Here is a 27,655-nt window from a genome sequence, read left to right as displayed (position 1 = left end):
ATTGAGGGAACAAAACCCTAGTTGAATCATCTCCCATATTCCTATATTCCTAGTCATAACTTTTCCAAAAGAGCTACAGATGTTTCCCATATGTATACAGCTAAACATCAATAGTGCAAAGTAATTTCTTTTTCATGGCTGTTTTCTGGTAAGACATATTTTTGTAGAGGAAGAACCTAATTTGGGCAACTGCATGTTATAGCTTTTGACCTAGTTTAACCTAAAACTAGTCTTGATAATATTTATTTTCTTGCATTAAAATATAAATATATGCAAATCTCCTAGTAAATAATTTATCTGTTTCAATTATACTGTTTCCCTGCTCCATTTGAATTTGAAGGATAACAGTAATACAACTGATTTAATTAAATTTTTACTACTTATTTATGCCTACTTTTGATTACATGACTGTTGCTCTGTGTATATGTACTGAATTATTTTTATTCAGTAGCATATCAATAGTTACTAAATCGCATTCACTGTGGGCTTGCTCCCTGTATGTCCTGCCAAAGAAAAAGGGAGTAGTGTGTTTACAATATTGTGAGGAAAAATTCTGGACAAAGCAGTAGATACATCAGTGAAGGACAAATGAAAGTTACATTAAAATATATCCTCAGCACCCAGAGCAAGCAAAATGCACTGTGCACAGTGAAGAAAGTAGCCCACTCAATGCCACAATACTTACATAAAGTGCTTGTTCATAATATAATGGATAGTGAGTTTGTTTCTATTTGCTACTAGTGAGAAAAACCTCATCAAGCTATTTCTGCTTGCTTATACAAGGTCTGTGTAATCCACATTGCTCAGAAGAGCAGTACTACTTCAGATATTAGGTCTCAACTATATTGAAGCAGGGTTGAAAACCTAGTCTGCCATCAAGTTACACTGTCAGCGCTTCACCAGCTCACAACAATTTTGTATGTGCTGTCTAACTAGTAAATCAGTGTAAATGGTTTAATGACTTTTTGCACTTCTTTGAACCACAATCTTACCAATTTTACTGGGTTTGCAAAGCAATGTACTCCTATCATCTGAGCATTTAGTGAACTCCAGAAACAGAGAAATTTGTGTCTGTGCTTTAATAAGTTGTTGTGTTTTCTTCATGATGAACAGACAGGAGCTTAAGAGTGCTCTGAAGTTATGGGAAACATCCATAACAAAGAGACGTGGGAGTGATTGTGCGGTTCCTCTCCTTCATATTACGTTGTTGCAGAGTCTATCAACAGTTGATAATGTGGTTAACCATTAAAAATGATAAAAGACCAACACTGGCAAATGTATGCAATGATATGGGTGCACTGTGAGAAAAAGAGAGGGAGGACGGGAAGGAAGGAAAACAGAGCACAGATTTTAATCACTTATGTCTGCTCCCAAGAGAGAGACATAGCTAATGTCATTCAGCAACATGAAGATGATATGATTTCACAATAATCTTTAAAAATGGTAATAATGAATTAAAAAATGCTTCTCTGTGCTCCAGAGATTGCTAAGAAAATTAGATCCTGCATCATAAGGAAATTTTACCTTACTCCAAAAAACCCACAGTACTGCACTGTTAAATAGACTTTGTATTCCAGTTAGGTACTAAATTTCCTTAATTAAATATGAATACTTGGAAAAATTCTATACTGTGTTAAAAAACATAATTTCAAATTCTTTTCTAGCCTTTTAGCTTACCCAAGACTGACACAGAAAGGAACACCTGAAGCACATAAAGGCTATAAGATTTAAATCCTGTTTACATTTTTCCCTAAAAAAATTATCAAAACCATGCTTGAGTAATCACTTTTAATGAAAGAACGTATCTCTGTGAGTTAAATGCTCATCTTATGCCTAATGTGAAAGAAGTGTATCTCAAGACTATCAGGGCTAATTACTGCATATTTTCAGGACATTGTTATTAAAGCAAACACCTTTTAGTACTTGTTAACTGTCACACTGCTGATTTGCAAGTATATAGAATCATAGAATCATAGAATAGTTAGGGTTGAAAAGGACCTTAAGATCATCCAGTTCCAACCCCCCTGCCATGGGCAGGGACACCTCACACTAAACCATATCACCCAAGGCTTCATCCAACCTGGCCTTGATGCAACTCTCATGTTTTTCTCATACTGTATTCTGATACTTTTTTCTCATTGTGCCTCAGTACATGGAACAGGACCCTAATTTCAACAGGGTTTATTGTCCCCTGACCTTGTAATTTCATCAGCTAACGTAAAAAATAAGGTGAGGGACGTATGTATCATGCCCTGAAATATACATGTAAAATACCACATATTTTTCTGTTACAATGTTCAATTGTTTAATACACTTATAAAGACCATGCTGAAAGGTGAGGCTGTAATACGCAAGCCAGCTACAAACTAGCAAACATGCTGGGATTTTCCCCACCTATGGCTCAAATATTGAGGGGACAGGGGAAGGAAGGGAGATCTACTACACAGTAAAGATTCTCCCAGCTCAGCCTGAGGACAGAGACATTTTTATGGTTCTGCAATCTAGATCAGTCATGGGCAAGATCAGACCTGGGCAGATGGATCTGACCAAGGCAGAACAAGCCCAGCAATAAAAACCTGTCCTGGGTTCAGCAGTAGCGATCATTTTTTCTCCTTCTTGGTAGCTGGTGCAGTGCTGTGTTTTGACTTTCAGGCTGGGAACGGTGCTGATAACACGTATATTTTTAGTTACTGCTCAAATGTTTACTCTGATCAAGGACTTTGTGAGCCTCATGCTCTGCCTGGGAAGGAGGGGAGGCTGGAAGGAAGCAGAGACAGGACACCCAATTCAAGCCGGCCAAGGAGGTATTCCATACCATAGCATGTCATTCCCAGGATGTAACGGAGAGGGAAGGGCTGGGACTCTGGGGGGGGGGGTTGGAGGAGGTATCAATCGGTGCTCGCTCGGGCAGGGTGGGGTGAGTTATGGGTCGGTGGCTGGTGAGGTGTTGTATGCTCTTCAGTTGTTATTTCCTTTATCATTAATACTATTATTAGTAGTAGCAGTAGTGATTTCTGTTATACCTTAGTTATTAAACTGTTCTTATCTCAACCCGTGGGAGCTACATTCTTTGGATTCTTCTCCCCAGCTCTCCAGGAGTTGAGGGAGCAAGGGGGGGAGTGAGTGAACAAGATGCGTTATTTGGGTTTAAACCATGACAAAACCTAAAAGGAATCTTTCAGTCTGCATATCCCAGGCTCTTCACTATGCTCAGAGCATCATTACTCTAAGTTTTAAAAAGCAAAGAGTAGGAAGCATAGCTGTGTGTCTGCCTTTTTTACTGAATCCTGCATTATGTTTTCTTTTGTACAAAGCAGGCTAAATATAACAACTATAGCCATCTTACAACCTACAGGCCATTTTCTGCCTGCAATCTGTGATTTATGAAGTACACTAGGAAAAAAAAGGGCAGGCCAGAGCAGGATGCAAAATCTGCTGTAGCTACCAGCTCTCTCCCAGGTGCCCCCCTTTTTGAGCAGCAGCACCTCCAACAAACTCATGGTACAGGGTAAGAAAATTCTTGAAATAAAGTCATTTCTTTGATAACAGTAATGAAACTTACCATAAAAGCATTTCACTTCACTGATTTCAGGGCAGTCAAAATTTACTTATAACATACATGAATTTAAGTAAAAGACTCAAACTGTGTCAGCTTTTAAATGGTTTCTTGATCTTCAAAATACTTGCAATCCAATACCAGAAATCCCACATCCCTTTATCTGTTTAAAGAAAAGCTTACAGACCTAGAAGTCATTTTCCCATTCTATCACAATTCTACAAAGGACATGGGAAAGGTCAGAAGAAAAGCTCTGGTTTCTCTCGTTTCAACCACACAAGTTCTTCAAAAAGCATATTGAATATCACTGCACCCAAACAGAGTAACTTCATACCATCATCTTTTTTGTCCGAGATGGGAGGCATTATATGGCAATAACAGAACAATACAAGGGCAACCTTGTCTTTTTCTGGGTTTTATGTAAACCAAATCCCCCAGATGAAGCCCAAATTGTAAAGAAAAACAAAGAGACTCGAACTTTAAATGCTAGATTATAAAGGTGTGCCAGCTCATTAAGAGTTCTTCAGGAGTTCCTTTTAATTCAAAGCATGTGCAAGTTCAAAATCCAAATTCAGGTAACCATATATTTTTCTCAGGGTGACCTGTGTACTTTGGTGAATCTCAGGCTCCTAATTATCCAGATGAGGAATTGGACCAGAGAAGCAATGTTGGAGCCTATGTGGGTCTGGCTTTGTTTTCCCTGGAAAACAAAGTGCAGGAAACAGAAGGAAAGCTCTTAATATTTTGCACCAGGGTCTCACCTGTGTAGGTGAGGCCTTGTTGAACCAGTCCTTCTGATAGGCAAACACATATCCTTCCAGATAACAGTGCAAAATTTTTGCTGTAAAACATAATATTCTGAAGCTATGTTAAAATTTGGCAACTAGTCAGAATAAAAAGAAATTTAAAAAATATTATCTATTTACAGTTATACCTCAGCAGACTTCCTTTTAAAGAAAAATGTCAGGACCAAGTCATGTTTATTTTATAACTATACTGCAAAAGCATCAGATATCTCTATACAACATTAAAAGCATAACATGAAGGTATGGTGAGGTTTAGAGTTTTAGGTTTAGGTTTTGGGTCAAGAAGTTCTGGTCTTACAATATATGCTTTTATCTTCCATCTCTTTTAGTGTGTAAATGCAACATTTTGTAATCTGGCCTCATAGCTCTAAATAGCACTTAGGGATTTTTGTGGTTTTTGTTTATTCATTTGTTTGGATTTTTTCCTGTCTGTTCTCTTCAGGAAGAAAGTTTTGCTAAATCAGTTAATTTAAAAATGGGCTTGGAAGCTACTGAATTGACATTAATAGTGTAATGTTAATTTATTTGAATAACAAACTCTTTTGATTTCTTATTAATGAACAAATGGTTTTAAAGTATTATAAGTCAATGTCACAGCTCAGAGAAAACTACAGAGCTTGCTGAGTACAAATTGACCAAAAACTTCAGTCAGCTCTGTGTGAGCTCAGGCTGTTAGTGATTTTTCACTGAATTTTTGGTAGGTCACATACAGTTCAAAAGCAAAATGATTTTTATTCACCTTGTTATCCTACAGCATACTATTTTTGAGCAGATTTGATGCTAAAAGTATGTTAGTGGAAATAAAAAGAAAAGCAGCCACATCTTGATTATACTTACCACAGAAATAAAAAAAAGTTTCTCAATATACCAGAAAATAATGTCTAAAAGTATTCAGAAAATACTTCAAATTATTCATTGTAGTATTTTATACAGTCAGAGAGGTTGGCCTTGGTGAGCTGTGTTTAGCCTAAGGTTGATTAGGTATTACAAAGACTCAAGGCAGCTTTATACCAATTGTGTCTTTTATGATTTCAAGGTGTTAGAAAAAGGCAATTTGGCTTCCTTACAACAAATGTTGTGTAAAAGCAGCTTCAGAGCTGCCTAAATCGCATCTGTGGGATCTAAGAAGCTATACAAACCAGAGACAAGTAGTGACACTTGGCTGCTTCCTACATATCACATTGGGATTTCTAAGAGACTCTTACAGGTCATTGGTTTCCAAATGTTCAGCAAAGATGACAGAAAGGATGACGAGATGGAAGCAGTTTTTCTACCCACCAATTTAACAAAACCTAATCTTATTACAGAAAAATGTACTCGCTTTAAGTAATGATTTGATATCACGTTATTAATGACCCAGAAAAGTATTAATTGGAAACCAAAGCATGTATAATTTCTCTCTTCTGCTTTTTATTAATATAAAAATGAATAAACTAACCTCGAAGAGTCATAAAAGGAAACTTCTGTGCAACTGGCTCTCATAGGTTCATCAGAAGAAAGCTATACAGTAATAAAAGTGAGGTAAAGTCAAAAATGTCTACCAGCTCCTTCAAAGAAGTCCCTCATTTCATTGTTACCTCACTTTTTCAAAAAAAGCATTAAAATATATATTTCTTTCTAACCATGGTATATTCATGAGAAAGCCACAGAAACTCTTTTACAACACGGGCAGCAGCCCAGTATGAATTCTGAATCAAGCAAGCTCTTTACTATTTTGTTGTTGCTGTTCTTGGTGTTTATGGTGAATTTATCAAGAAAATGAGGAAAAAGCCTTATAAATCCTTTTTTTTTTAAAATAATGCTCTATTTATACAGATTCAATACATGAATATGATATTCTTTAATATTTAAGAACTGATTATAATGCCTTTGTTATAATGGACACCAAGATCACTGTACAATAAAGGAATTTAGAGTATTCTCTTTTTTGCCAGTGATTCACTGTTGGAGGACCATGAGGAGGTAATTTGTGTTCAGTCACTGCTTTATCTTAAAAATAATTGAAATTGAAATTAGAAAATACTTCTTCTGCCTTTGGCAATATGAAGGAGTAGGAAAAGTAAGACAGATTTGCAAATCCTCATCTATTTAGGAAATTAGAAGTCACAAGTAAATGAGCACATAATTTAAAAATGTATCCCTACAAAAAAGGGATAGCAAGAGAGCAAAGGTGACTAAGCAAAATCAAATTGAGCATAATGGGAATGGAAGAAGCAGGTTACTGAAAGCAATAAGTAGCCCATATAGGATAAATGTAGTACATCAGTATTAACTTTTCCACTTACCTCTTTTTGCCTTTCAATGTATTTGCATTTACTCACACTCACTTTACAATGGCATATTTGAATTTCCTTTTATTTTTCCATTCACTCATTTCTAGTACTCCCTTGCATATGTATGTATTTGTATAGCACCTCTGAAATGGAATAGAAATCCCAAATAAATAGTTGCATGACTACTGAATTATTTATAACCAAATTCATTTCTATTCAGACTCAGGTTTCTAACTAAATTACTTCTCCCTCACTTACTGTAAGTCAGGAGAAAATCTGCTGCTTGAACTCCACTTACAGGACTTTGCTTAAGAAAGAGCTATTAATTTTATATACTTGCTAAGACAGCACAGTTGTGGCTTTATCTTTGAAATGTTTCCTGGTTCCGTTAATATTTTACAGATGAATGTTATTATCATAACTGAATAGAGCTTTCCAGTGTTGATTTCAAAAGGTGTATACGGGCACTTAGATAATGAAACTGAGAAAGTTATCAGTGGTCAGCAAGGCCCATGGAATCCTAAAATCTGCAGTTAATGCTGAGATTAATCTAGTATCGGAAGAGACCCTCCTCCAGTGAAAACAGCTTCATTCAAGAGAAAATTAAATTTCTTCATTCAAACCAGTTTAAAATTACTCCAAGCACCTACCTGCTCACTAGTGACCTTTTACATAATTTAACATGATGCATCATGAAGAGTTCATTTTTCCCTAAGAATTAGCATAGATTCCCCTTTGCTTGCTTAGTCATTCTATTATTTATCCTTAGCCTACTTCAGGTCATCTTAAACATCTCCATGGTTACTACCAGCAACATACGTATTGATAGCATCACCCCAGTGAAGTTTCCCATTCACTCCCTTTCAGCATATTCAGTGCAATCACAGTGGACAAAGTGTGTGTTTGAACTATTGTGGTAATAAGCCAGTCACCAATACGGTGAAAATGCTGCAAGAACCAGAAAGATTTAAAAAAAAACCACCAACCAATAAACCAACAAAAGACAAAACCTGAAGAACAACATTATATTTGTGCCTGGGAAAAAAAAAATAAAAACTACTAAACCAGACATGTATCCTTCCAAGTTTTTATGGAGACAATAACCCAAGAACTGGGTAATACGTTCTGATTGTCTGTTTTAGGGAGACTCACAGTACTTATCTGGTAAAATTATTGCTTTATATAACAGTTTGTTCTTTCTGTTTTGGTTAATGACTTAGCTAGTTTCTAAGCAGCAACAGTTTCTACAGCTACATTGGAGAAAGTGCATTTTTTGGAACTGCTATTAACTGCTGGTGAGAAAATAACTGTCCTGCCAGCACATTTTACAGAATGCAACTGAATCTTGTCCTAAAATAGAAATTGCAGCTTTTAAATAGGCAAGAATTTTTTGAGCATCCTGTTCTTGTTTTTCTAATTCAATTTCATTACATACCATGTGAATATCCAGACAAGATAAACTGCCTTTGTTTGAAATTAATTTACTATATAAACACATATTCTCTCTAAATATCTTTGGAAGCACTCATTATTTCCTCACAACTCCTATTAGTAGCTCAGACAGTTTTTACAGCTTGATTTTTTTTCAGGCTTATTGCAGTAGAAGTACATTGTGCATATGACCTAGCTGTTGCAGAGGCTTGAACACTGTTGTGTTTTTTCTGTCTAAACCAAAAGCAGAAAACTGGCAGAGCTGATTCTGATCCAGAAGATGGGCTGTTTGAAATGTGATGGACAAACACAACAAGCAACCCACTGCTTCCACTTCCTCATCAGTCTCATGTCACTTAGCAAGTAAGAGGCAAAAGAACATGTGCAACCAAATACAAGCTGCTGATCCAACCTGCTCTTCAAAGAAATTGGACTAGGGCAGAGGAACACCAGGGCAAAATACTGGAGTTGCCATACTTTTTAAAGAAATGTCTTAAAATCTTTAGCTTTTCTTTGGAAAACAGCAAAAACTAGGAAAACAGAACAGCTAAATTCCAGGTCACTATGCTGTAAATGCAAAAAAAAAAACAAAACTGGGAACCAAGCCTTTAAGAAAGTATTTGGAATTTATATCAGGAAAGATGGTACTTTTATTTCCAATTGCCAAATGTTGAAGTATATGTATAAAATTCTTTTAAAAAAGCTGTATGAGATGAAAAATGCTAAAGTGATAGCCAGACTTTGAGAGAGCATCTGCCAGGGATTTGTGTTCAATTGTATGAATTGGATGTATGGATTTAATTACATGAAGTGAAAAGAGTTTGGCACACAAGAGTTTTAGTTCTGTAAAAGCCAAGGAATATAATGCAGAGGAGCCAGGAAAAAAAAATAAAATGAAAGTCTTTCAAACTAAGGTAGAAACTGAAAGGAAAGAAGACCAGAGCTGTGGGATCTTGTGTTCTGCAGTAAGGGGAAAGTAAATTTCTCAGAGCATTCATGAATATATCTGGAGCTTAGTGCCATGTTCCAAAAATGAATCAGAACAATCCGTGTACAGAAAAGGTTAACAGCCAGTCTGCTACTATAAACTTACTTGGTTTTGTTTCCAAATCCTATGATTGTGAACTGTGGGTTTCAGTTGTGGTTTTTGTTGTTTCTTAGGTTTGGGGTTTGTGTTGCTTTTTTTCCTGTTTGCTGTTATTGACTTGTTTTGTAGTTTGGTTTTGGTGGGGTTTTTTTGTTTTGTTTGTTTTTTTAAGAAAAAACATTTTCTGCATCAGGAGATAATTCTATTAGCACAAAAGACATTCCAGAAATGAGTAAAGCTACCTATAACAAATACCAGCATCTTTTCCAGAGAGGAGCACTGTCCAGTGAAGGACATTGGCCTTCCCACCACAGGGCCAGGCAACACTTCAATAGCTTCACCTCCCAGCTCCTTATCATTCATGTGGTATGTGGGGACTCTGATTTTCACTTTTAACATCTTGCTTTCCGAGCCTTTAGTTTGACTTTTATGCTTTATGCCAATATTTTCCTCTCTTTCCCAGCTTCTGACTGCTGTTGCACATCTATGTATGTCTCTTTATGCTCTTTCCAATGTTTTCAAGATTTGGAGCAAGGTGAGAGGTCTCCCCTCCATTACTTTTGTTTGGAATGGTGCAAGCCAGAAAATAACTTTACTTGGAGATTTGAACTTGTTTAGGAATTTCTAGGCACATTACCATTCTAATCCCTTGCAAAAGACCCATAAGAATTGCTTATTTTCAATCCATTTAATCTTCAGATGCTATTGGATGAGGTAATTTGGTAATCAATGACTTTATGTTATGTACTTGGACTGATCAGAATGATAATTTGAAAATAGAAGATGGGGAAAACTACTGGGACCAATCCTGTTCAATATATTTGTTGGCACCATTGACAGTGGGGTTGAGAGAACCCTTAGCAAATTTGCTGATGACACCAAGCTGTGTGGTTCGATTAATACCCTGGAGGTAAGGAATGCCATCCAGAGGGACCTTGACATGCTTGTGAGGTGGGCTGATGCAACCTCAAGAATTTCAACCAAGCCAAGTGCAAGGTCCTACACCTGGGTGGGAGCAATCCCAGGCACAGCTATAGGCTGGGCAGAGAAGAGATTCAGAGCAGCCCTGCAGAGAAGGACTTCGGGGTGCTGGTTGACGAGAAACTGATGAGCCAGCTTCAGTGTGCACTTGCAGCCCATAAAGCCAAATGTATCCTGGGCTGCATCAAATCGAAGGAGGGGATCCTGCCCCTCTACTCTGCTCTTGTGAGACCTCACTTGGAGTATTGTGTGCAGTTCTGGTGTCCTCAACATAGAAAGGACATGGAACTGTTGGAACAAGTCCAGAGGAGGGCCATGAGGATGATCAGGGAACTGGAGCACCTCCCATATGAAGACAGGCTGAGAAAGCTGGGGCTGTTCAGCCTGGAGAAGAGAAGGCTGCGTGGAGATGGAATAGCAGCCTTCTAGTATCTGAAGGGGGCCTACAAGGATGCTGGAGAGTCTTCATCAGGAATTGTAGAGATAGGATTTAAATTTAATGGGTTTAAAATTAAACAGGGTAAGTTCAGGTTAGATTTAAGGAGAAAGTTCTTTACTGTGAGGGTGGTGAGGTACTGGGACAGGCTGCCTGAAGAAATGGTAAATGCTCCATCCCTAGTAATGTTTAAGGCCAGGTTGGGCAGAGCCTTGGGTGGCATGGTCTAGTGTGAGGCATTCTTGCCCACGGCAGGGGGGTTATCTTAAGGACCTTTCCAACCCTAACCGTTTGATGGTGCTATGATTCTGTAAAATCTTTGGTGATGCTTTTCTTATTTCAATAAACATTCAAATTATCCTTGCAGTTGGATCTTCACTGTATTTCCTTATCAGTGGAGTCAAAAAACCATGAAGGGTAATGGACACGTTACCTTGTCACAAACTTACTGTGCAACCGCTTGCCACTTCAATCATAACCAAAATCAAAGTCTAAATACTCCTAAGTAGACCTTTTTGCTCTAGATACTAAATTACTCTTAGGATGCTCCAGTCACATCGCTTATGTCAATGGCACAGAAGCTCCAGTTTCTCAATAATTTTATGCTTGCCTTTTTTCCCAGAATCATTGTCAAAGGAATGATAAAAATGGCACTGTAAGACAAATCTGAAAAAAAATTGAGTCTGATTACTTCAGCTTTACTGAGGATCAAAATCAACCTTGTGTTTAATATGAAGTCTTAAAGTTTATCTGCATATTATTTCTTCATCCACCTGTGGGCTCAGGACTTCTAAAAAAAGACTGACACATAGAAAAAGACAATCAGGCAAATAGGACTGGCAGTGCCCAGTATAAGTCTAAGGAGCTGTGACGCACCACCGGAAAACTACAGAGCAAGTCTGGGTGGTGAGTTTGACCAACTCTATCTTTGACCTTTACTCAGTCTTTGTAATTATTGTGATTTTCTTTCATTTTATGGTGGTTTTTCAAAATGTATCTGCACTTTGTACAAACACTCTGTTTGCTTCAGTAGGGAGAATCCAAACAAACAAGTAAAAAAAAAATAAAACAAAGCACAACCCCAAAGCTTGAAACTGTATATTAGAAATGCAGCAATAGTGAAATTCTGCATGCTCAGAAATCTCTCTTATTCCCAGCCATGTGTTTGGAAGGGAGAAAGCAAACAAAGTTGGCCATGTATCTACACTGCTTCATTCGACCCTGCCAACCCAACCGATGCCTGTTAGTGTCTACACATATACCCAGGCAATCATGTACCAGCTTCCACAGCGGGGCAGGTCTGCCAATAAGCCCGTGTTCCTGAAGAGACAATGAAAGTGCTGTGCAAACTGGGTTTGGAGACTCAGGCTGCCTTGCAGCTGGAAAAGGTCTAGTTCATGCTGGACTGAAAAACAAACTACTATTAAACAAAGGCCATAGTATTTCTGTATTATCTATAAAATAGATGTAAGATTTATACTACTTCAGAAGTAAAACACAGATAGGGGCTGAAAAGCCATTTTTGTTCTTGTAATGGAACACTGCTTTATGATATGAAACGAGCATCTGCCAAAAAAAGGTTTTCATTGACATGTACAAATGAACCATACTGCAAGATTGAAAAATTAATTAAAGCATTGTTTATTCAACTACATGCTGTGCCCCTGCTCTATCTAGATAAACAGGCTGAATAAACTTCTGAAAGCTCTCAATCTGAAGAGCCTGAATCCTATTATCAGCTGTTAAGTTAAATATTTAGAAGGCTACATTCCATGAAAGGGTATTTCCGAGGACCGGTGCTTCTTCTAAAGCAGCACATTTAAAATATTTTGGTCTTTTAAACAAACTTACCTTGACATTTTTGAGAGCCTAAATATGTCTGCAACTGAAATAACTTTCACTTAATGTTTTTCCAGAAATTTTTATGTGGTAAAATATTTTATTTACATTAACCAAACAGAATCATCCAATACATAAGAGGTAGTGTGTCTGACAATGTAAGATTTTTGTACCTGAAATCACAGGCAGTACAAATCAGTGTGGAATTCTTCTCTACCTTACCCAGAGCACTGTGACTACTTGTAGTTTCATAGCAGAATACAAAAACTTCATGCTTTTGGGCTGCCATCATAGTCACCTTAATTGTACAGAGACTACTTCTCTCTTAGTACTTCCATGACACTGATAGGGGCATAACTAATTTTACTTGTAAGGAAATACTGCAGTATGTTAATGGTGAAAGTAAGAGGGAGATTCAGGCCCAGGACCAACAGCATTTACAACTGGAAAAAGCTACAACAACAGGCAAAGCACATGTACTTGAGCACAGAAACCACCTGGTGAGTGTCACTTTACAGTCCAGCATGTGCAGAAATGCTTTCAGAAGTGATGAAGTTTACAGCACCAGTGGAATCATATACTTTTACTGCATGAGAAACAGGCAGCAATAGCAGCTGCAGGACAAAACTTCCATTGGCCAACTCCACCCTGTTGGGGAAAGCTCATGCATTTAGAGACTGAAACCAGAATACAGTATGTATTTGTCACAGGGACATCCACTGGTTTACCAACTTCAATCATCAGCACTGAAGCAAGTGCTTCATGTTTATATTTGGCCTTTGGACAGAGATTTTATTAAAAAGATTAACCAAAATAAATTTTGAGAAAAAATGTATCCCACATAAATTTCCATCTTCTTTGGTGACATGGACCATAAAGCTTATGGAACTATTCTCATGTTAAAAGCATGAAACAAGTAAAAACAAATTGTCCCTGCTGAATAACAAAGCAAAGGTGGAAGAACTTAAAAACCAGACAGACTACTTACCCTTTCTGAGTAAGCAAAGAGGGTCAGTAATGACTGAAATTTCTATAGCTCATATTAAGAAAGACACAGACTCATATGCTAGAGAGTCAAAAAGCCACTAATTCTAAGACAGATCTATTTTTGGAAGAGGGCAAATACAGTAAGAGCAATTTTGCAGGCCACCTGCCCCACAACAAAGAGCTAGTGTTTCTTTGCTCTCTGCTCTGCTACACGATCATCCTGGCAACACCAGTGCTCTAGAGAGATGCACTAAAATTTCTTAAGAGAATGGTTTTTTTACAGTGTTTTAGGTAGTTTAGAGTTGTAACCACGAATTCATTGCAGCTCCACAAACTGAGATGAAACATGCAAAAAAGCTTTAATCCAAATATAAAAGTCCTAAAGGAAATTTATGTCAGCAGCAACTTACTTGCTGGCAGAAGTGGTTTACAAACACTGCAGGACTGTAGCTCCCATGGCCTTGGCAGGGGAGGCAGTTGGGCCAGAGCTGCTTGTGCAGAGCTACTGCCCTCCTCTGATGGCTCTGGAGACTTTTGGGCCAGCTTTACCATGAACACTTGAAGGTTTCTACTTTCCTTGTCTTCTTTCCATGCTCCATTATTTTTAGACATTCAGTGCTGCTGCACCTCAGACCTCCTTTCTGTGCTACACTGTGGAGCAATGCCTACCCAGTGATGGTGTCTTCTTTTCCAAAGGTAACCTTGGGGACACTTTCTGTGTCTTTAATAACCTTCACCACTACTAAAAGAGCATAAAGGAGGCTTTGTGGTACATGTTATTGACCCATTTCTTGATACTTGTTTCTAAAGAATGACCTTTTCTTTCCCTTAAAGTATTACACTGATTATGCCAACTATTCTCAAAGTATCATGCCTTAACTGGAAATAAAAATGGAGGATGATAATGTAAATGAAGATTTGACACCTCTGCTTTTACCAAGGCAAAAAGGGCTTATTTGTCAGTCCTCTCTCTTCCACAAGAAGAAAATAACTTTTTTGGGTTTTTTTCCCCAACTCTGCTTTAAAATACAGGTCAGAAGGAAGGCAGCTGGCAATGAATATAGTTCGCTATAAACTCTCTTCAATCTACTGCTGTAGACATTCATTGAAATATCAGGTTTGGTCCTATCTCTGTAATAGAAACAAATTGCTTTTGTTGAATTTATCAGTAGATCACATACTACTTATGAATTTGTTTTTTTCATAACCGCTGTTTAAAGAAACAGCGGAATTCTCTAAATGTGCATACTCATTTTTTGAAGTAAAGAATAAAATATCTCTTTATGAATAGTTTTACTTGACTGTATTTGAGGTCAGTCCAGCCTTCTTCTTTATAACTCCACTATATTATTGGAAAGCTTATAGGAACTTTTCAACTCTTTTAAATCTTGCCTTGTGATTTAGCTTTCATATAACCTCTTATTTTCTTGGGTTTGCTTTTTATATTCAGAAATAAACCCTTTCTCAAAGCCCCTACATGAAAATTATTGAAAAGGCAACCAAAGCTGACCCCTACTACATTTACTTTCATGGTTTATATGGCACAAAGAAGCCATACTTGGGAATTAATTACTCTGTTTGATAACAATTGCAGCACATCTAGAGACTACACCTATCTGAAAGCCTAACCTGCAAGAATACTGATTAAACATCAAAGCACTGACCAAATCAAGGTATTTGAGCAACTAGCCCATTTTTTACAGAACATAAGAGAAGTGACAAAATAAGTAATTGCTGCCTTACCTCTTCTTCTTTAAACTTTTTTTGAGGTATATCTTTGCTTTGTGGAATGGGTTATTGTAAGGTGTGTACTTCACATAAACCCTTGAAATTGGAAGCTAGTTACAAGCAGGCATTTTGGTGATGAATACTAAGACCATTCAGGGCTTTCAGCAAGAGTATCTTTCCAGCACCTGATCACCCAGTGAGCAGCTTTCTGTACTGCAGCACTTAGCATCTCTCCTGCAGTGACTGTGCCTGAAAAAGGCTCTAGTGCAGGTATTTCTTTTGAGAAGCTGTCTCCAGATCTGATTGCAGCACAGGGACATAAACCTACTAAATAATCCCTCTACTTAAGTTGCCAAGTCAGAGGGGAGGTTGTCTTAGAAAGTTATATGTGCACTGGCTGCCTATGAACTAAGGCTACATTACTCTCTTTCCTGTTGAATTCAACTGTACTAGTCTGATGTAAAACAGGGCAGAGGGAAGCAATGATCCATCAGAGCATTTAAGCACTTCTTTAGTTTGAAGTCCTTGCACTGTTCAATTGGAGTTAGTTACTCTTTTCCATATATGGAGTTAGGGATATGTAGTTTGTCAGTTTGTCCTTACCTTGAGTTTAAAGAATTTTGACATCTCCTTCAATGTTCATGTAAATTGACATAGAATTTCAACAGACTCAAAAAATCCAACCTATGGTATTTCTGAATGCAAAGCAAAAAATATAAAGGAACCTTGATTTGAACAGAATGACTGAATCATTATGTGAGATCAGAGACTGACATTTTTCCTCCTCCCAGTGCCATTCCAACTAATTTGTATATTGCTTTTTCCTGTGGTCTAATAAATCACAGGTAGCTATGTAGGCTGATGTAATGTTGCTGCAATGCTCTGAGGCAAGTGCTGTTAGTTTTAAAGATGAGACCATGTAGGCAAGAACTCATTAGCATTAACTAATGAATCCTCTAACAAAGTCACACACAACTGAAATGAGTGTAAGTTACTAAAGACTTGAGGCTTTCAGAGAAGGGCTTTTTTGTTTTCATTGGGTGAAACTATTTGCTGCCTTTCTTGCTCTGTAAGAGAAAAGGGTACATTTCTAAACTGAGCTATGGTTTATGGAAGACCTTACTTTTATGTGGAATAAAACCCAGATTTGCCTGGGAGTGATCTGAAATGCAGTCTCACTGTGCTGTAGCAGTAATAAAATAATGTGATCCTGCAGAGATATACAGGTGTACTTTTCTGAATAAATGAGTGACTTCATAGCACCATTAAAAGCTCCTAAAAGCTAACTGAAGTAGGTCTTTGTACTCTGAAAAACAATCAGTCCCTTGAAGACCTCAGGGAAAGCACAGATGAGCTTTGGCTTCTGCTGAGGCTTGGAAATGCAATAGGTTGCAGGGTGTGAAAGTACTGTGGAAAGCTGGCATGAGCCACTTCTCTTGTGAAGACTGTTTCCCCTTTATTTCGTACTGTCCTATAGCTATAGAGAGCTGTTCTCATTGTTTGTTTAGGAAGCATTTTTTTCTCTAGATGCAGTGATCCTCTCTACCTTCCCATGTGAGAAATGGCCTCTACAGGAGGAGGACTGTGGTTATTTTTTTTTTTTGCATTCTTCATCTCATGCTGTATACCTTTCCGAAATCAGTGGGTCAGGAAGGAAGACAGAAGACAGCATCTTCTCCCAAAAGCTGCCAAGCAAACTCAGCGTAAGAAGCTTCAAGAGGCCTCAAGGGACAGGAAAAGCAAATCTGGAAGCTGGAATCCATATGCTTTGTTGCAGTTCAGAAAGTTGTGGAGCGTCAAAAGCTAATCCTAGAAGCAAGAGGCAGCTTGCAAAGACTGTCACAGCCATGTGCCAGGACTTCACAAGCCCATTTTATTTCCAACTGCTCTTGCTTTGTTGGTTTGAGTTTCACTTATGAAAGAGTTTGAAATTTTAGTCTGAGTAGACCTCCCTCAAAGCTCTGCTTGAGTCTGTCTCCCAGGACTATAAGGACCTGAGCAAGCATAAAAGATTACAAAGCATTTCCAGGGAACACTGTCCTGGCAATGAAAGAAGAGGAAAGCTGAGGATGGCTTATAACATCAATAATTTCAAAAGGAGAAAAAGTGAGAGTCCTTATGGAGGATAATTTGGGCACAAGAGAACTGGGAACAATTTCCAGCTTCACCATGTGGCAATTTATTTAATCCATCTCACAGTCTATGCTTCCATCTATATGTTGGAGACGTATGCTCTGAATTTTTTTGTTACTAGCATGAATAAAATTCACTTTTTGATATGTCTCAGTAGCTATTAGAAAAGGGTGTTAAAACCTTTTGTTTGAAACCTTTTCAGAAATCCAATCTCCCTTTCCCTTTAGCTTCAGTCTGAAGCCACAGAGTTAGAAGTCATCTCCAAGGTGTGGTGAATTCTTCCTGCTTAACTCATCCTCAACAGAACTGGAGGAAGAGCAGGTTCCGTGACAAGTGCTCAAGGATGCATAAGGAGAAGATACATCTCCCTCTTTCTGTTTTATTAAGTCATAGTTACACACCTAAATTAACATGTTTTTCCTGCCAGAAAGTCTTGCTCTTCCTTTAGGAATAGGATAGTGTCGTGGTTTAAACCAAGTCCCCCTACTCCCGGAGAGTTAGGAAGGAGAATCCAAAGAATGTAGCCCCCACGGATTGAGATAAGAACAGTTTAATTGCTAAGGCATAACACAAAACCCCTACTGCCATTCACTACTACAAATAATAATGATACAGCAAACAGCAAGTGAAAAGAATACAACACCCCACCAGCCACCGACCCATAACTCACTCCACCCTGCCTGGCCGAGCACCATGTGCTCCCTCCTCCATTTTCCTCCAGAGCTCCCCCCTCCAGCCTTCTCTTTCCCAGTATGCATCCTGGGCATCACGTGCTATGGTATGGAATACCTCATTGACTAGCCTGGGTCAGGTGTCCTGTCTCTCCTTCCTCCCGGACTCCCCTCCTCCACCTGGCTGGAAAAAACCTTGAACAAAAAACACCCTCAAAACATGCTCAAACCATGACAGATAGCAATACATGTTTTGACCATGGGGGAGTAAGAACATTGGCAAGCTCTCAGTGAGTAAATACAAGTATTACAGAGTACACACTATGCACAAAAGGAGCTACCTTCCGAAAGATGTCTGATTTAGCATTACCCAATGCATATATATAATAGTTACAATAAAACATTGCCAGTATACATGGAGTAACATACCAAGTAAACCACATACCAACATCAATAAATGAGACTTCAACATTAATAAAGTACATAAGAAGTGTACTTCTAGCATTAGTAAGCAAATGCTATGTTCAATTTGGATTTCATTGAGGATTCATTTGAGAATTTAAGTTAGGAAACTAATCCCAATATATCTTGATTAAATAGAATTTTCTCCATGTTTCTCTATAAGTGACTGGAAAGTTATGTTTTCATTAAAAATCTCTCCTAATTGAGAAAGCTTGGAGTAGAAAAGAATTTCAAATAAAGCTGATTCTTGAAAGAGTAGTCCTCATGAAAGCAGATCCTTTGCTGTCCTACACTTCAAAACATTTATAAAACCACAAAGTAGCTCATGACACAACTGGGTTGACATTCTGTTCTAAGGAACTATTACTATAAACGTTCATCAATAGGTAATGACATACTGTGACAAGTGTGACAAGTATAGAAAGACCATTTCGACCACCCTCCATATCCCTGGTATGGCAAACTGAATTATTTTTTGTAAAATACCAGAATATGTTTCTTAGAAAGCCATAAAAAAAAAAAGTTAAAATCTCCCCTTTCTTTTAAGGGACAAAGGGAATGAATACAGCTGGCTGTCCCAAAGAAAAGCAGTAAAATCTCCATGGAAATAAAATATTTTCTACTTTCCTTTATTTTAGCAATTATTCTCTTGTTTTCTAAATCAACAGAATTGTTAAAGTTGCAAAAGGGCCAAAGTAAAACTGAAAACCAATTCCCCAGAAGTTTCAGTTTGGGGACCAAAAAAGACTGTGGGTGAGGTCACACCTCCCTAGGCTAGCAAAGAGCTCCACTTACTGGCAGATACAGCCCCTGAATTACTGCTTTCCACTTAGTTACCGAGCCAAAAGTAAGCAGTGATAAATAAATAAGCCAGTTGATAAACCCAGAATAAAAGAATTACAATGCTTTAAAGTACCTGGTGACAGATCACATCCTTTCAGATATACTTCCTGTTTTGAAATGAAACTTCTGCCATAAACAACTATATGGACAAATGTGAAGTAACACTTCGGCAAAGCGGTGAAGCAGAGTGAAGTGTTCCAAAGCCCTCTAGATTCTTTCCCCTGCCATCAGTAGTTCTTAGCTCAGCTCCAGAACAAAAGTAAGAGGGAGATTTTGACATTACTGGTACTTCCTGTGAACTCCAGATTATTGTATTCTGGTGTACATTCAGGAAATAAATCCAGATTATGTATAATCTGCCTATGTTTTGGCATATTCTAGTGCACAATATATGCAAGTTGCAGCATAATGCTGCAGGGAAAGTTGCTGCTCTTACTAAACTGTTTTGTAAATTGCCTTTATGAGTATTCTCCCACATCTTTATCTTTCATTATAACATTATTCTTTTCACCTTTACAACAAAGTTGAATATAGCCAGTAATTCTACCCAGCACTTCTTCAAAAGTACCTCATCAGAGTTCACTCATGTGGATGAAATTACATTTCATGGTGTACAACAGGGTATTTTGCATGTAATGAATGTTCAAAACCTATTTTGCTCTATGACAGAAGTAAGTATAAAAATATTCCATTCTTCACATTCGTTTCATTAAAAAATTAAAATTGATTTTCAAATACCTGGGAGGATCCTGTGGAATAACACAGTGACACAGCACTATAATAATTTGCCAGTAAGGAGATAAGAATCATAAATGTTCAGAAGTAACAGAACAAGGACCAGAGTTGAACCAAAAATATTTTAAAGGACATTAATCATAAACTACTTATATACCATCAACTCAAATTACACAAAGCACATATATTACTGGCAGCAAAGTTAACTCAATGAATTTTACCAAGATCATTATGGAAACATTATGGGTTTTTTTTCAATTATCTGTCTAAATTTTTTTTTTTTTTTTTACTTTTTTTTTGTGGCAAGGTTTTTCAACCAATCAGTGAATGACAGATTGTGATACATTGCTAGTACTTCATACACTGTATTCACGATCTGCTGTGTCACAAGATAAACTGGCATTATCACTGTCCTTTAAGTTAATGTATACACCCCAATAAGATTGTCCTGAATGAGCCACTGGAATAGCAGTGCTCCCAGGCCTAGGAAGCATTTAATGTGGAAAAATTATCACAGAAAGTGTTAAACAGGCTGCAGGCTCTTAAATTTGTGCTTCATTTGTTTTTATCCCAGAAGCATTGTGTAGAGTTTAGAAAGCTCTGTTCTTTCTCTTCCTGTGTTGAGCTCTGTTCCTTTACAGTTAAACTACTCATGCTTTGGCTAATTGGGTGCAGTTTTCCACCATCATGGTGGTCTGTCTTGTCTTTTACAGGTATATATTTAACTTTTCACACATACTTAGGACTATTGTCACTATAATTGAGAACAGAATCAGGTCCACAGAACATTCACTTAAAATAGACACAGAAAGGAAAGTAATAGTATTCCTTTTGTCTGGCTTAATTACTTCTTTGGCAATACTAGTACAAATGGAAACCTATCTTTCTGGTGCTTCAATAAGCATCTGACATAAAACACTTTCTAAAAACAATCTTCATGGAAACATGCATATAGGAATTAAGTTAAGACTCTGAATTAGGGCGTAGAGAAACTCCTGTTGCATTACCCAGTTCTAAGCATGCACTTAAGTGAGACAAAATACAAGAATTATGCAGCTTTCACCACCCAACAGAAGTATTCTGGCAAGATAATAAGCAACAACATGAGACAGATAAGCTTCCCTTATTTCTAGAGAGGGAATAGGGAAACAAGTTCAATTCTTTCTCCCTACAAAATATTACACAAGTGGCCTCTAGAGGGATCCAGGTTATTGCTTTTCTGCTGAAATCTCTTAAGCTTTTTCTTTTTTTCCCCCTACTATTACTTTTTAACAAGTGAACCATTTATCTAGAAATAATGATGCAAACGTTTTGCATTAATGGGTGGTAGAACTACAGAGTTCGTGACCAGCAGGAAGCATTTTCAAAAATCCAGGAACTGCAAAATCTGCAGGGCAAGGTTCACACTCAGTAGAAGTCCAGTCTCAAATAAATTAGCTCGCAGCTCATATCAGATTGGATAAAACAATACAAAACCTAAGCAGTGTCTGGACATTTAGCTACCTATCTGAAACTCAGCTGAATTGGTGAGTCTGCACAATTAGTTTAAGAATGCGGTAAGAATTAGCCTTCTGTTTCCGGGGAATGAGTCAGTATTTTCCACTTCAGCTCCTACAATACTCATGAAAAAGTATACTGCTTCTAAATTATTGTCTCTGTCTTGGGCTTTTGTTTTTTTTCTTGCTTGACTTATTTCACCTACTTTGAATATTTACAGCTGTGTTTTAATAAAGCAGGCTTATACTTAGTAGTTCTAAGTTAAACAAAGAACAAGAATTTCATTCTACAGTGCCTATATTCTACACATTATATTTTCTGGTTTGACCAAACAATGGATATGACAAGAAGCTTCAAAATTCAGTTTCAAAAAAGCAGTTTCAAAATTCAATCTAGTAAGCTTTTTACTGAATGTGTCCTTCATACGCAATCAAATATAAGTAAAGTAGATGAAATGACTGTAGGCATGGCAAAAAGCTTGTATACAGGTGTGGTTGGAAGCCCTAGAAATGTTCCCATGCTGTCTGCAGCTAAATTTTCAATTTCATATTCTGCAAAAAAGGGCTTTGTCAGAAACCTCCAGGTGTACATAAAAACATTATATGAAGATACTCAGCTTATGTGCTATTCTTCTATATGGTGGAAGTGTGGGTTGGCTTGTGCAAACCAAGGCCTCCTTGGTCAACATCCTGTGATGGGAAAAGCAGGTCACAGTCATGCCACTAGAGATGATTTGCTGAAACTGGCCCCTACAAGGAGGCTCCATTACAGTTTGCAAAATACACGATAAAAAGCCAGTCCAAAACCAATTTTGTCCAATGAATTTAAATTTACATAGAATTATATTCCTTCTGTTAGAGTACTAATCAATGTCCTGATAGCACATCAAGACAGAAAAACAGTTCTGTGGCTTGGGCATTTGGCTAGGGTACAGGAGGTGTTGTTCATGCAACATTGAACACAGCACCAGATCCACAGATACTTACTGTTTCTAATGTTCCTTGTTCCAACATATAAGTGCAAATAAATCATGTTCTTCCTGACAACAATTTTGTAATGATAATTCATTAGTATCTGGAGGCTTAGTTAAGCAACTTGAACACAAACTCAGGTAGAAAAACTCAATGAATTAAACCAGACTTTGGATAACAAAGAAAGACATGATCATCCTCCAGTGAAACCAGTGAGAGCTTTTGTCTCCAACTGAAAAGGAACATTGTGCAGTTAAAATCTGCTTTATGCCTAATTTAAGGTTTTAAATTTCAGTTTGTAATGAAAATAAAAAAACATTTAATTAAAAATGCTAGTATATACAAGCAAAGTTGCCTTATGCTTTACAGTGCGCTTTGTATACTCTTAGAAAAGCTTCAGAATTAAACATTTAAGCTCCTTCCTGGGGGTAAAATAACAGAACAATAAATCATAAATTGAAGTCTAAAACAAACATTTCTCATTTTACCAAGTGTACTGACAGCTGAATTCCTTGATTACACCTTTTATCATTTAATAATCTACACCATGAGATAAGTTCTGAACCAACTGGTTTCAAAACAATTATTATAATGCTCCACTTAAAAATAATATACAGCGGTTTTCCATTCATGGATTAAGTAAACAATCCCTGTCAAAAATAGATTCTTTTGTTTCTTTTTTGTTTCTTTTGTTGTTCAGCTTGTTATTCCCACATGCAATTTTTTCTACGCAGGTTTTTTTATGTTATCTATAAATGCAAACATAATTTTTTTTCCCCTGTAGTTGGAATTCAGTGAAATAATTAAAAGGTTAGGTTTTTATGGTGTGTTTATTTATTTATTTATTACCCCCTGCAACTTGAATCCACATTTCTACTATGTACCTACTATTCTATTTCCAAGTCTATGGTACTCTTGAATGATTTCAGTAACTGGATTCTACCTAGACCAAATCCAAAATTCCTTGATATTTCTCTTAGGACCTCAGTAGGAAAAGAATGGGGTTTATGTGATTTGTTTTTTTTTACTACTCAGACTCCACTTAGTGTGGTTATCTAGTGAGAGTCTTCTCATGGTCAGGGCTATTTGTCAAAAGAGAAAACTCCCAAGCCTAAAAAGAATCCTGAGACATCCAAAGGAGCATTTCTGTACTGAAAGTAGTAGCATACCATTTGCAGAAGACCACTAAGGTTTTTGCACACGCTTTACAACTTTTACAACAGTTTACCTTACAGTAGGACTTGGAAACTTCAATCATGTGAGTCTCTGCTATGTTCATTTCAGAGGTCCTGAAGATCACTTAAGCCAGTTATATCTTATTAGCTGCAGTGGCTGTACCTCAGGCCCTACATATGACCAAAGATGCTGGATTTCTGTCATTACAAACTATAACAAATCAGCCTGGCTGGAGGAAAGAGAGGTTATAAAATCACTCCTATTTAGAAAAAAAAAAAACCAAACCACAAACTCTAAAGGTAGAGAGCATTATTGGTTTGTATTTCCAAATGGCAAAACACGGGAAGAAATGTAATATGCTGCTTTGGAAATAAAATTCAAACCACCATGACAAAAAACAGTGAACAGAAGAATTACATGAAGGAATCTGTGAAAACAGCAAAACCATTCCTTTCCAACCTCAGTCTTTAGTAGCACATCTACTAACAACCATATATTTTCAGTAATGAAACTCTAAGCACTTTGGAGGGCAAGAGATATTGGTAGTGTTTGTCTTTATTTTTTGAAATAAACTATTGGTTTATTCATTTTTGCTTCACTATTTGAAATGCACTGTTACATAGGTTGAAAAAATCCAGGTCCAAAACTTTATATGAAAAGAGAAAAATATTTGTTATAGTGTTCCTTCACTCAGTATTAGTACTTTTGGTAAAGAGTATATGATTTACACTCTTAAAGATGTGAGAATACATTTCAAAGAATCACAGAATCATAGATTCATAGAGTCACAGAATGGTTTGGGTTGAAAAGGACCTTAAGATCATTTACTTTCAAATGCCTTGCCACTGGCAGAGACACCTCCCACTTAGACCAGATTGCTATTTCTATATCTTCTTTTTATATTAAAAATGTTAGTAGTTCTGGTTGCTGGATGAAGTATAAAGGAAGTAGGTGCTAATTTTCTGTAATATTTCAGCATATCTACTTTGTTTATATTCTCTTACCTTGTCACTGCCTATTTTGTCTCCTCACCTGCTCTTTGTCACAGACTTTGCATCTCCAGATGAACCATGAATAAAAAAGAAAGGAGTACAAGAGCTGCAATTTTAAAAGGCAGCCAAGACTGAACACAGAGCCATTCAGCAGAACCCTATGATAGACATAAATAATGCACAGAAGATGACCATTCTCATTTCCAGGAATCCTTTTCCTCAGATCTTTAACAGGACTCTACTATGCAGCAGTATTAAAAAATCCATCTTGAAAACAAATATTCTTTCTATTATTTCCACCACCCAGTCCACCCTCATTATTTTTGGCTCACCTGGCATTGTGTCTAATGAATTTCCTTTGATACTCTTTATCCACAGAATGGATGAAGTCAGATTGTGTCAGGTAATGTAGATGATCCAATTGCTTCTTTTTAATTTGATGTCAAGCCCTAACAAATCTATTACACTTATTTCCATATCTATACATATTTCAAACTTGCCAAACAAGAACTGGGTTAAAGTTTGAAGAGTAAGGATTAACTTCTGACATTTAATTTGAGTACAGCAGAAATACAGCATTTTTTTCATTAAGAAGTTGGCACATGAGAAAACGTGTAGAAAAAGCTTCAAATTGAGGTCTCCGGAGCCTAACTTTTTAACCAGTACTTAACATTTCATTAAACAGCCTTGTAGCTAAGCAGGAAAATAATTGTTTTCTGCACAGTAAGAACTAAAATACACAACCAGCAATATTTACGGTCAACTTTAAGTTTGTGGTCAGCTAGCTCAACCCAAATAAGTGTGCATTACACCTTACAATTCACACAAGAACTCCATTGTTTTCTTATTTTTAGCATAAGCTGATTGGAGAGGTTTAAATGATATGGTTGTGGTATGGGCTCAAGTCAGTCTTATAGTTGCTGTTACTTGTCAAGCATTAGCAGGAAAGTATCTTAACAAATATAGGCAGGAGCACAGCAACAGTGATAAGAGTGAGAAAACTCTGTTGTTGCATCTCCTATGTAAATTTCATCACCACCCTCTGACTGACAACTACCGGTCACATGACTACCTCAACCCCGTAACAAGAGTCAGTAAGAATGGTTAATATTTTGTAAGTTCATGCACTTTCTTTATAGCTGTCTCACAAACATCTAGTTTCAGGAAATTCAGCTGAAGTCTTGGTTCTTGGGGTCTACATGCTGCATATGGCATGGAATCACTTTTCATTTGAAAAAAAATAGTGAGAATGTTTATATATATATCTTTATTTTAAATGTTGGTTACTTTTTTTTTTTCATGAAACAACAAATTCAGATTCTATTTCCTCCCATCTCATCTGGATACCCTCTTCCCATAGCCACCTTTGGTTTAGCTCAATCCTTTCCCAAGAAATATACAAAAGCCTGAAATGAAAACATTCTAAACTTCCGCTGTGCTCAGGCACTGGTGTTAGAGAAGTACCACTATAATAATTAAAACTACTCTCTTTCAATTACACTACATTTTTAAGCAGGCTGCCTATTTAAGGACTTTATTTATTCTGGTCTGACTTTTTCTGGTCAAGTCACTTTGGTTTCATGTATTTGGAAGTATAAAGAGATTAGGCCCCCATCCTCCTGCTAAGGCTTACATGCCATATTGACACCATAATTTCCAGTTTAGTAGAACTGTTGAATTAAGGAAAGAAGATAAATATGCAACATGAAGTGAGGTAAACCTCCTCTGTGCAGTAAGTTGTCTTCCTCAAGATGAAACTAGCATTTGAAATAGTACCTCTTGTGTATATGTGATTTACTACCATAATTTTCCCTTTTTGTTATCCTGGGTGATTTCTTGCAGGGTGCCTTGGCTATTAATATATTGGAAAGTTAATTGCATTACAATTTCCATTTCACCTGTGATATTTTGGTTTATCAGGCTTGTGAATAATGAGAAAACAAGAGACAGCATCTAGTAAACAAATTTCCCATTTTTACTAGGGAACAGAAAAACCTTTTTCTCCTAAGGCGTGTTCATGGGATTTTGCTGGAATCCAAGGAAGCCCCAGGAAAACATCCTTATTAATTTAGGAGTTGCAATCGTAATGGCAGCCTTGGCACTTTCCTGTGAATTTCAGCCAGGAGCTGCTGTGTATCTCAAAAAACTGCATGGAAAGTGAATTCAGAGAATTTACCTGATCTTGTTATGTAACTGACAATGTGACTGGTTATTTTTCCACTGCATAGAAGAAAATATGCCTTTGCCTCCTCTAAAATATAGTGTACCTTTGAGAAGGTACATGAAATCTCCCTCTTCTACCTGGCTATATATTTTCATAAAATTTTTAGCAATGACTTGCACAAATATTCATGAGACTTCAGTTTAAACTAGTCAATCAGTTCAAAAGTAGGGGAATATAGACGTACACTCACACACTGAGGGACAGACTGAGGGGACAAGGAGCAAGACAGCAATCTCATTAGCATCAACACTGCTCAACAATGGCTTGTCTCAAAACAAAAACAAGTCGAATTTCTTTGCTTAAATTTCAAGAGTCTAGTCCAGATAAGCTATTTTCTACAGCTACTAAATGATTACAGAAGTATTTTTACTGGCTTGCCAGCCAGGCATTTCTATTTCCTTTAGTGAAGATGGACTGTAAAAAACTCAAAGACATGCATCAAGTAATAGAGATCATGAAGCAGTTTGTTTCTAATGATTAAGTCATAAAAAGTTCACAGAAACATATTAAACCTTCAAGCTAGTCAAAACGTTTTCTTTCCCAACAGAAAACAAAACAAAATAAAAACCAAGCTTAGAAAGGCTGTGAGCAAAGTAGAAATGTAGGTACTGAATTCAAAATAATGAGACTTCATTGTTTTCTCACTAGGAATACTGGCTAATTTAAGCTGTGTTTTCTAAGAAGCAGTCACTTTATGTCTGACTGCCAAGCATTTTGATAAACACCAGAGAATGAATAAATTAATGATGTTATATTAAGCAAAAGCAAAGCAATGTATCTATTCATGGTAAAATTTCACACACATCTTTTTAACACATTCCCTGGAG

Source organism: Melopsittacus undulatus, chromosome 6 (genome assembly GCF_012275295.1).
Source record: "Melopsittacus undulatus isolate bMelUnd1 chromosome 6, bMelUnd1.mat.Z, whole genome shotgun sequence".
Lineage (NCBI taxonomy): Eukaryota > Metazoa > Chordata > Aves > Psittaciformes > Psittaculidae > Melopsittacus > Melopsittacus undulatus.
This window is presented reverse-complemented; position numbering follows the sequence as displayed.